At 42.1% G+C, this 12,000-nt stretch overlaps 1 protein-coding gene across 2 annotated transcripts in view; it reads left to right on the top strand.

The window, feature by feature from the left end:
- Window positions 1–3,138: 3,138 nt before the first annotated feature.
- SETDB2 (SET domain bifurcated 2) overlaps window positions 3,139–12,000 on the top strand; it is a 63,289-nt gene continuing 54,427 nt past the window's right edge. For both annotated transcript variants that reach the window (XM_008052031.1, XM_008052032.1), the window contains exon 1: window positions 3,139–3,220. The gene's annotated coding sequence lies outside the window, so the exon portion shown is untranslated. The remainder of the gene's footprint in view (window positions 3,221–12,000) is intronic.

Below are 12,000 nucleotides of genomic sequence, written 5' to 3'. Positions count from 1 at the left end.
AAACGTTATTTTTCAGTTAGCCCAAAAACAGTATGCTCACACCTCCCAACCACTACATTATTTTAATTATTCATTCAACAACTATACTAATATATTCCAAGTACTCTTATAAGCAAATGAGATACAAATCTCTTATCTGATCCTGATACATATTACATGCACTTGAGCCATCAACTCAACACTAAATTATTAATATTTAAACTCTTGCAACTTAGGTTTTATAAAGCCATTGGATAAAAATGTTTAAAAAACTTTTAAATTTGTCAATTATTTTGCTGATTTTTTTATATTCCTGTCACAAAATGTACACATCATGTACTGTTGACTCAGTTGGGCCATTAGTTAACTTTGAATGAATGAAAACTAAACTCGAGGTGTTTTCCCTCACAAGAGCCTCCGTCTGCTCAGGACTAAGTAAGCAAGCCTGTTATGGAGACAAATGAAAGGACAGACTGAAAGCGAGAAGCCATTTTGTTTTGTTCCTAAATTATTTTACTGTATTTTATTTTATTTTTTGAGTTGGAGTCTCACTCTGTCGCCCAGGTTAGAGTGCAGTGGCACACTCACTGCCACCCCAGCATCCACCTGCTGGGCTCCTGCGATCCTTCCTCCTCAGCCTTCCAAGTAGCTGAAACTACAAGCACGTGTTACCATGCCCGGCTAATTTTTTATTTTTATTGTAGAGACGAGCTCTTGCCAAGTTGCCCAGGTTGGCCAAGTTGCCCGGGCTGGTCTCGAAACCGCAGGCTCAGGCAATCCACTCACCTCCGCCTCCCAAAAATGCTGGGATTACAGGCTAAGCCACTGAGCCCCTAGTCAGTTACTAAATCTTAACACACTAAGGAGAAAGTAAAAGTTGTGTCCTGAAGGAATGCATACTTTAGATAAAGACTAATTAACTTTGCTGACTTTGTCATTTCAGAAACCCAGATCCCTCAAACATGACCAGTATCTGCCCATTGTAATCATAAAGCAGAGCCTTGCAGTTCCTCAAGGTCTACAAATCATCCACCCTGGGGAGGTATCAGTGCTTCTGGCCTTGATGTATTGTTAGTAGTTTATGTGACCAGCCTCCAGTCCACCACCTGGAGTCATGAGATACCGGGGCCTGGTGATGTCAAGACACAAGACTTGTGATTTCTGTTGCAACTTTAAACATTCTCCTTGATCAAAATGCTCTCCAAGAACTTTAAATATACCCAGTACCCCAGCCTTCAAGGCCACACTCAGATTGATGGCCCTCCTCCTGTCTGTGGGAAGTGATCTTTTCTTTTTCACTTCTTGGTGTGTTGCAAATCTTTGTGTTACTCCTATCTCTGATTACCAGCCCCCACCCCAGGCATGCTGGCTCCGATGATGCGGACCCTAACCCTAACAAAGATTTATAAATCGGCCAGGCAAGCTGGCTCAGTCTGTAATCCCAGCACTTTGAAAGGCCGAGGTGAGAGAACTGCCTGAGTCTGGGGGTTCGAGACTTCGTCTCTACAGTAAATCAAAATATACACCAGGTGTGGTAGCACACGCCTGTAGTTCCAGCTACTTGGAAGGCTGAGGCGGAAGGATCGCCGGAGTCCCGCAGGTGGAGGCCGCGGTGGCCATGAGCGTGCCACTGCACTCCAGCCTGGGCGGCAAAGTGAGACTCAAAAAATAATCATAATAAATAAAAGATATTTATAAATCTTCAACAAATCCTTATCAAGGAAATTAAGATGTGTGAAAAGTGTTCCTTCACCTCCTGTTTCTGCAAGAGCACCAATTTCTACCTTTAAGAAAAAAGACGGCTGCAGGAACGCACGCTTACTGAAGATTACCCAAATCCAGATTGGACACCCACTAACACCAAAAGATGGCCTCATCAAGGGTACCCCCCAAAAGAGCAACAGTTAGTTCCGCAGCCTCCCCATCGAAAACCACCGAAGACGAAGAGGTCTTTTTGAACCTGAGGACAGCGGCGACACTCCCCTTCCATTACCAGCTTTGTTCCTTTATGAATCAGGCAGACCATCACCTAGCCTCCTTACGAGACAAAAAATACTGAAAGAGCGCCCTAGTTCCAAGGAACTAATGTTGAGGCATCGAAGACCCAGCCCAGTCCCCACAATGACCGGCACACCAAAGCCCAGGATCCCTACCACTACCACCACCACCGCCCCACCCCCACCCCCATCGCCGCCATTCCTCGCTCTCCTAGCCAGGGAGGAGGCTCAGGTCCAAAACTCTCATACTGTTAGACAAGTGAGAAGGAGCCAGTTCTCCTCTCTCAGGCCTCTCCTCCACCCTAACGCTCCCCCAGGACCCCTTGCAAAGACGGCGAACCTCTTTATAAGCTTCCAACCCCCAGTAGCCCAGTCCCAGCCACACACAAGATGGCAGCTCCACACCTACCGGAGGAAACAGCTGCGCCACCACTCCGGAGATGCCGGCCTCTCGACTGCGGGTAATCCCATTGGCCCGTCCAAGGAGCGCGAGACAAGCCGAGAGCGTTGACAGCCAATCGGGAGGCGGCGCGCTCGGGCGCTGTTGCGGTGCCGGCGGTACGCGAGCCGGGTTTCTGAGGCGTGACCCGGTGGCGAGTGCGACCAATGGGCTGCCAGCCAGGTGGTGTGGCGTCCGCTGTTGTCCGACTCGTCCCCTTTAATGATGCCATTAGGTGGGCCTGGGCGTTAGACGCGCTTTCCCTCCTCCCCGGCCCTTGCGGTGCGGGAAGGCTGTTGCGGATTGAGGGTTAGTAAATGGTGAAGTACCTGGGGCTGCGGCGCTCGGCGGCTGGGCGTCGGAGGAAAGCCTCACCCACGGAGGAACCCGGGCTCGCCAGCGGAGCGAGCGGAGCGCAGCCGTCAGGTTTGGCGGGCTGCGTGGAAAACTCAGTGTTGCCAAGGCACCGCCGCGAGTGGGCCCCGACGGCTCCTCCGGCCAGGCTGTCGGAGGACCTGAAAACGGAGCCCTCCGCCGCGGGAGCAGGGGCCGCACCTTAGCTTTGCAGCCTCCCTTCTGCTTGCACCCACGTGCGGTCCCAGGTTGGAGAAGGGACCACGGGTGCACGGGTTCTCAACCCTCGTGGACACGGAGGCCTCTGTCTCCTGGTTGGTACGCACCCTAAGGAGAGGGGATTCCTAAGCAGCTGAGAACCTGAGGCTGTATAAGGGGCCGGAGGAAATGAACAGCAGTACAGAATCCAGAAGCAGAACCCTCAAGGTTTAGCCACTGACCCATTTCACAGGTAAGAGTACGCAAGTCCAAAATGCAGCAAGTGAAATAATTGATCCACGATCACGGAGTTGCGATTACATCCTAAGACTTGACTCCCATCAGCCACAGCCCAATAAGTAATTGCCCAGTAAGTAAATAAGGAACGGCATGTAATTAACTGCACGTGTGGAAACCTACAGCGAGTTCTGTATATACCAAAGAGGAGGAACTTGGAGGCAGCAGAGTGCAGTAGTCAAAACGGGCTCTGAAACCAGGCTGATTGGTTCCTTTTTTGCCACTTAACGTATGACATGCCTCAGCTTCCTCATCAGAAAAATGAGCATGCTCGTTTACCCCACATGATTGTTATGCGGATTAAATAAGAACACATGAAGTATTTAAAAGCGTGACACGCGTACTCAAATTTTTATTACGGTCGTCACAAAACATAAGGAGGGGAGAGACAATGGTCAGGGCATCTTAAGAGTCTTTTTTTTTTTTTTTGAGTTGGGAGTCTCACTCTGTCGCCCAGACTGGAGTGCAGTGGCCGCTCCCGGCCACCGCAGCCTCGACCTACCGTGCTCCGGCGATCCTTCCGCCTCAGCCTTCCAAGTAGCTGGAACTACAGGCGTGCGCTACCACGCCCGGCTCATTTTTGACTTATTGTAGAGATGAGGTCTCGCCAAGTTGCCCAGGCGGGTCTCGAACCCGCGGGCTCAGGCAATCCACTCACCTCAGCCTCCCAAAGGCGGCGGGATTACAGGCTGAGCCACGGAGCCCGGCTAGAGTCTTTTTTTTTTTTTTTTTTAAATAGAGGCAGGTCTCGCTGTGTTGCCCAGGCTGGTCTCGAACTCCTCGTCTTAAGCAATCCTCCCGCCTCATGGGCCGCCGCGCCTGCCAAGAGCCTGTTTTTAAACACGAGAAAGAACCATACACTGAAGCAAAGCAGGTTGAATTATTTTCTGCCAAAATGAAAAAGCGACAAGGGGGAGAAAAATCCCAGTTACTCTTTGAATTAGTAACACCTGTTGTCTCAAGATGAAATTGTGATTTAAATTTTCTTTATGCTTTATTGTATTTTGCAGATTTTCTTCAGTAGACATGTTTTACTTGTATAAGATCAATTATTTTCAAATTTTAGAAGGTGTGAACACTGGTGAGAGCTTTTTAAAAATAAAAGTATTACTGAATGTGCTTAATTGGAACCATAAATTGGTAGAAACTTTGTGAAAGGCAGTTTGGCAAATGCTATTGAAGGCTTTAAAATAAACAATTCCACTGAAAATTGAAATATACTTAACTTTTAAAATTAAGTGCACTTTACATTACTTTTTCCTTTCTACAAAATTAGAACCTTACAGAAAAAGAGCATAATCAGGATCCCTGTATGTCCCCTTGATCCTGCTCCGCCTTCCCTTCACCCTAACTTTGGTACAGAACCTACAAGTCTTTTTTTATAATGCTTTTTAAAGCTGTTATATAGTCTCTATAGGGGCATGTATGCATTTGTAAATTTTCAATGAAAATAATATTCCGTAGCTTTATTTCTTCACTTGACGATGTTTTTGCAGTGTACTCATGTTGTTAGTGATAGCTCATTATGGTATTTATGAATTTCTTTTATTTTTATTTCATGTTATTTTGTTTTGCCTTTTTTGAGTCAGAGTCTCACTCCTGTCACCCAGGCTGGAGTGCAGTGGCATGCCCATGACCACCGCAGCCTCCACCTGCTGGGATCAGGTGATTCTTCTGCCTCAGCCTTCCAAGTAACTGGAACTACAGGCATGTGCCTCCACGCCTGATAATTTTTGACTTAATATAGAGATAAGGCCTCATCAAGTTGCCCAGGATGGTCTCGAACCCGTGGGCTCAGGCAGTCCTCTCGCCGCGGCCTCACAAAGTGCTGGGATTATCTGTGTGAGCCACCACACCCAGCTTGGATTTCTTTAGCTGCAACATAATGTTCCAGTGTATGACTGTATCATTCTGTTAATGTAAACTATTTCTCTTTGTCTCTTTTATTGGTTTCCCTATTAAATCCTATTTTGTTTATATGTGCTGTATAGCACATTTTATTTGTCATTTTCCTCTTGATAGACGTTAGATTTTTTTTGTGTTTTTGTTTTGTTTTGTTTTGTTTTGTTTTGAGTGGGAGTCTCACTCCATCACCCAGACTGGAGGGCAGTGGCACACTCCTGGCCACCGCAGCCTCAACCTGCTGGGCTCCGGCGATCCTCCCGCCTCAGCCTTCCAAGTAGCCAGAACTACAGGTGCGCGCTACTGCGCCTGGCTGATTTTTGATTTATTGTAGAGATGAGGTCTCGCCAAGTTGCCCGGGTGGGTCTCGAACCAACAGCCTCAGGCAGTCTACTCGCCTTGGCCTCCCAAAGTGCTGGAATTACAGGTTGAGCCACCGAGCCCTGTCGATGTTAGGTTTTTGTTTCGTTTTGTTTTGTTTTTCCAGTTTTTCATCTTACAAGCAATGCTGCAAGGAAAATATTTTTGTTTTCTTGTGCACATGTTTAATTTCTCAAGGATGTATACCTAAAAGTGGAATTGCTTGGTTTTAAGTTTTTAAAATTTTGAGTTTTAATAGATTACTCTAAATTTGTCTCCAAAAACCTTTACTAATTTATACATCCCACAAGTAGTTTATGACAATTCATTTTCCCTACAGTTTAGACCACCATATTGTCTTCTTCATCTTTGCCCATCTGATGGCTGAAAATAGTAATTTTTTTTTTTTGAGTCGGTGTCTCACTCTGTCACCCAGGCTGGAGTGCAGTGGCATTCTCACAGCCATTGCAGCCTTGACCTACTGGGCTCAGGCAATCCTTCCGCTTCAGCCTTCCACGTAGTTGGAACCACAGGCATGTGCCACCTTGCCCAGCTGATTTTTTTGATTTGTTGTAGAAATGATTTCTATCCATGTTCCTCAAGCTGATCTTGAACCCCTGAGCTCAGGTAATCCTCTTGCCTACACCTCCCAAAGTTGCTAGTATTACAGGCATGAGCCATGCTCCTTCTATAAAACTTATTTTAATTTTCATTTTATGATTTAATGTTGGAGTATCTATTTATATAGTTATTAACCTATAATTTCTTTAAATTTCTGTAATTTCCTTTTTTAGGAAAACTTTTTGTACTGGGTTATCCTTTTCTTGAAGATGATTTATGGAGGTCTTTATATGTCCTGGTTACTATGTATCCTATATAATTTTTAAAATCTCTTCAGTGTCTATGGTTAATTATGCTTCCTTATCGCTGCTATTGCTAAAGTATGTTGCAAACATTTTCTCTCAACTTCTTGCTTGGTTTTTGATTTTTTGTTAGTTTTATTTATTTGTTCAACAGATAGATTTTTCTCTTCTTCCAATCTTGAGGTCTCTTTTTATTCTTACTGCATTCCTCTAAGGTTTCCAGTACAAAATTGAATGTGAGCAGTGATAGCAAGTGCCTTCATCCTGTTCTTGACTAATGAAAATGCTACTATATTTCATCATGAGTATAGTGTTTGCTGCTGGGTTTTGGTAGATAGTCTCTATCGCGTTCAGGAAGTTCTCTTTCATTCCTAGTTTGCCAAGGGTCCCTGTAACTCTCCACAGAATAATTACTAACTTTTACTGAATTATTTTGTTCTTCTGCATGAGGTGGTAGTTTTTCTCCATTCATCTGTTTTTGTTTGTTTTTTGGAGTCAGGTTCTCACCCTGTCACTAGAGTGCAGTGGCACACTCACAACTCACTACCGCTTTAATCTCCTCAGGTGATCCTTTGCTCAACCCCCCTCTACCCCTCCTGGGACTACAGGCAGGCCCCACCACACCCAGCTAATATTTTTGCTTTTTTTTTTTTTTTGGTAAAGCTGAGATTTCGCTATGTTGCTCAGGCTGGTCTCAAACTTCTGAGCTCAAGTACAGCTCCCACCTCGGCCTCTCAAAGTGCTGGGGTTATAGGCAGTGAGCTACTGCCTCCAACCAGTATTTTTATATCTATACTCAGAGTGATTTTGGCCTTTAGTTTTCTGTGTATGTGCCAAGGTTATGCTGATCTCATAAAAAGAGTTGAGTAGCTTCCCAGATTCTTCATGCTTTAGAACAGTTTGTATATGATAGATATTATTCATTCCTTGAAAGTTTTGTACTATTCATCTTTGAAACTTTATGGACTTCATATGCAGCGATGGGGATGTGTGGTATGCAGCTCTGGTAAGATCTTTATAGTTTTAGTTTCTTTTTATGCTTACTTTTTGGACTTTTCTTTCTTGAGCCTACGTGGTAGTTTTTATGTCCTAGAAAATTGTTCATCTATGCTTTCAAATTTATTGGTATAAAATTATTTGAACCTTAAAAATATTTTAAAATATTTTCAGTAGCTGTCGATATATCTTTTACTTGTTATTATTTTGTTGATCTTTTCCCAGCTTCTTTAATTTAAGTCAATATTTTCAATTTTCCAATGAATAAAATTCATTTAAGATTTAAATATTGCTGGATGCAGTGGCTCACGCCTATAATCCCAGCACTTTGGGAGGCCAAGGTGAGAGGATTACCTGAGCCCACGAATTCTAGACCAGCCTGGGCAACTTGGTGAGACCTCATCTCTACAATAAATCAAAAAATTAGCCAGGCATGGTAGCACACACCTGTAGTTCCAGCTACTCAGAATACTGAGGTGGAAGGATCACTTGAGCCTAGCAGGTTGAGGCTGTGATGGCCGTGAGTGTGCCATTGCCCTCCAGCCAAGGAAACAGAGTGAGACTCTGACTCAAAAAAAAAAAATTTAATATTTCTCTGCATGTGCTTTGGCAAAATCCATCAGGTTTTTTAATGTATTATTTCAACTGATCACTTTCCAAATATCTTAAAATTTCTACTTTGATTTCTTTTGCAAACCATAAATTATTTAGAAATTGGCTTTTTACTTTTCCACAGGTAATGTGTGGTGGGAGGTTAATTCATAATGTCGTTCAATTGGGCTTTTATTACATTCAGTGACTGTGCTCTGTATAACATAAATCCTTTGGAATTTGTTGAGAATTCCTTTAGATCTAGTACACAGTGAATTTTTGTAAATTTTATGCTTTTTCCTCCACAAAAAGTATTTTCTATTGGGTGCAAAGCTCTACACATTTGTTAGAGTAAGTTTGTTAATTTATCTGTCACATAAATTTTTTATATTTTGATTTTTTTCACAGTTTATGTCATTTCTGAGAAAGATCTGTTACTTTCCCAACAAATCTTGGATTTGGACCTTTTACTTGTATTTAAGTTCTGCTTTATATATTTCATAGTGATATTATTTGTTCATAAAAGTTCATGAATATTAAATCTGGGTGAATTGTTCTGACAGTATAAAATATTTTTCTCTGACTTGTATTTACTTTTATATTAAATTCTTGTTTGAGATGAATGTTTCTTGTATTTGCAGGTGTCTTTTTTTAGTTCCTTCATTTTTAACCTTCTGTAACATTTGTGTGATTTAAGTGGGTCTCTTACTTAAAAATATCATAGCTAAATTTTGCATGTAATCCAATCTGAGAGTGTATCCTTTAGGTGAGGTAAGCAAATTCACCTTAATTGTGATTATTAACATATTTGGTCTTATTCTTATCATCTGATTTACTGTGCTTCTCTTTGTATCTGTCATTCTTATTTGTCTATTTTCACTTTCACTTTTAGCCTCAAGTATTTTTTTGTTCCGTTTTCTTTTAGTAAATTTTTATATTTCACTACAGTTCTAAATTTGTTTTTCTAACAAAATAAATATTGAATCAGTATTGATATCTTCCCTATACAGAAGATGTATAGCATGCTTCTTTACTTTCTCTGGTCTTGCAACAATGCCTTCCATCACCTCTCCAAGAAAGAACATTATCTCTCATGGTGGTATCTTACAGCATTTTTTTTTCATTTGTTATTGAAGTTCATCTTAATCTGTGCTTTCTTAACAATGTGTTTAGCTTATGTATTTGCTCACTACTGCTTTCTTCTAGGTTCATTTGTCCTCATAGGGTGCTTCCTTATTTCTTTCAAAGAGTCTCTAAAGTGGCTCTTTGTGTATAAAAGTCTTTTTTCCCAGTCTCAGTATTGAAAGATAGCTTGGCTGGATATAGAATTCAGGGTTTATACTTATTTTCCTTTAACATTATGCATCTGACATTTCTGATGAGAAGTCTCATTACTAGTCTGATACATTTCCTTTTTAGTAATCTAGATTTTCTGGAAGCATCTGAGACTTTGCATTTTTGCTATGCTGAAGTTTGCCACAGTTTGTCTAGTGGTATATATTAAGAATTTTATCCTAGTTGGCACTCAGTGGATGCAGTGGGTGTTTGTGTTTTCCAGTTCTGAGAAATTTGGGGTTATTATTGCCTCATCCCTATTCTCCCTTTTTTATGCTTTCTTTTCTTTCTTTGCTCTGTGTTCAACTCAGACTTCTAGCTTGCCAGCAGGCTCTTCATTTGAGTCTGCTCTATTATTCATTCAGTCATCTATTGAGTTTATTTTAACAACTATTTTTATATCAAAGATACCTAACTATTTTTATATCTAAGATACCTAACTGGTTATTTTTCCAAAAGGATGAGGTTTCCTTCTTTAACTCAGTCTCTTTCATGGTGTAGCCTTTTGCAAATGTTTGCACGAGCCTCTTGGTTGGTGTGTTCATCTTCTCTGAGAGGATTTCTTCCCGTCCATTTGCTGCTGTGATTGTGGTTGACATCATCTCTGCAGCTTCTGGTCTGCTTGCTTTCCCCAGAGGCCTCACACACTTGGCCCATAGAGAGCTCCCTTTGTGTTTTCAACCTCTCACACCTATAATCCCAGCACTTTGGGAGGCCCAGGTGAGAGAATTGACTGAGTCTAGGGATTTGAGACCAACCTGGGCAACTTGACTAGACCTCATCTCTACAATAAATCAAAAAATTAACCGGGTGTGGTGACACGTGCCTGTAGTTCTAGCTACTTGGAAGACTGAGGCGGAAGGATCACCTGCGCCCAGCAGGTCAAGGCTACGATGGCTGGGAGTGTGCCATTGCATTCCAGCCTGGGCAACAGAATAAGACTCCAACTCAAAAAAATAAAAGTAAAAATAAAAAATATTCTAGGCCAGGCTCGGTGGCTCAAGCCTGTAATCCCAACACTCTGGGAGGCCAAGGCGAGAGGATTGCCTAAACTCAGAAGTTCAAGACCAACCTGGGCAAATTGGTCGGACCTTGTCTCTACAATAAATCAAAAAATAAGCTGGACATGGTAGCGCGTACCTGTGGATCCAATTACTTGGAAGACTGAGGTGGAAGGATCACCTGAGCCTGGCAGGTCAAGGCCACGATAGCTGTGAGCATGCCACTGCACTGCAGCCTGGGTGACAGAGTAAGACTCCAACTCAAAAAAAAAAAATCAAAGAAATTCCAAAAGAAAAGAAAAATTTCGAACATTTCTACAGGTTTGGTGTGGAAGTGGCATATATTGACTGACATCTTGAGAATGAAAATTGTTGATCTCTTTTCGACCTATTTGTTCTGCTTCTAGGTGTATCTCCTAAGGAAATAATCAGAGACATGGATGAAGTATATTATTCTGGAATTATTTATTATGCTGAAACTTAATCTAAAAAATAAGAATCTAGGCTGGACGCAGTGCTCAACCTGTAATCCCAGCACTTTGGAAGGCCGAGGCAAGAGGATTGCCAGAGCCTGGGTTGAGACTAGCCTGGGCAACTTGGTGAGACCTTGTTTCTACAGTAAATCACAAAAAATCTAGCTGAGGATGGTGGCGTGCATCTGTATTTTCAACTACTTGGAAGGCTAAAGTGAAAGGATCGCCTTAAGCCCATCAGGTCAAGGCTGCGGTGGCCATGAGCATGCCACTACACTCCAGCCTGGACTACAAGAGTGAGACTCCAACTCAAAAAATAAAAATAAAAATCTAAACGTCCAATATAGAAGTTTATACTGCTAATTAATACTTCATTAAAATTTAATTATTAAAACCATTATAGTAATGCATGTATTATTGACCAAAGTGCATTATGCAGCCACTTAGTCTTATACAAAAATACTGATGATGGAGGACAGCTTACTAATGAAAGCTTATAAAAAAATAAATACCTAAAATACAACTTTTATTTTAAAATTGTATGCTAAAAGAGTAATCATAATTGCTAGTATTTATTGAATCTTTTATTTGTCAGGCACTATTATAAGTGATTAAGTCTTCACAACAACCTATGAGGTAGTTAGCATTATTATTCTCATTTTTAAAGTTTTTATGAAATACTTATAAAATGAGGATAAGCTGGGCTCAGTGGCTCAGCCTGTAATCTCGCGCCTTTGGGAAGCTGAGGTGAGTGGATTACCTGAGCCCGCGGGTTCGTGACCCGCCTGGGCAACTTGGTGAGGCCTCATCTCTAGAATAAATCAAAAATTAGCCAGGCGTAGTAGCATGCACCTGTAGTGCCAGCTACTCGGAAGGCTGAGGCGGAAGGATCGCCGGAGCCCAGCAGGTCGAGGCTGCGGTGGCCGGGAGCGACCACTGCACTCCAGTCTGGGCGACAGAGTGAGACTCCAACTCAAAAAAAAAAAAAAATGAGGATAGTTGAGTTGTTCGTTAACAATATGTAATGTAAATGTCAATTAACAAATATGTTATATATGGTTAATAGGATTCTGGGTGAGTCTTCTCTGTGATATTCCTAACTTTCTATTTCACTCGTTTTTTTTTCCAGATCACATGTATTCTTTTCGTAATGGTTCATGATATTTAAAAAGATAGGGCTGTTGTTATAACAATCTTTTTTCCTTACATATGTTG

Source organism: Carlito syrichta, unplaced genomic scaffold (genome assembly GCF_000164805.1).
Source record: "Carlito syrichta isolate Samal-C Ts95f unplaced genomic scaffold, Tarsius_syrichta-2.0.1 Scaffold254042, whole genome shotgun sequence".
Taxonomy (NCBI): Eukaryota; Metazoa; Chordata; class Mammalia; order Primates; family Tarsiidae; genus Carlito; species Carlito syrichta.
This window is presented reverse-complemented; position numbering and strand designations above follow the sequence as displayed.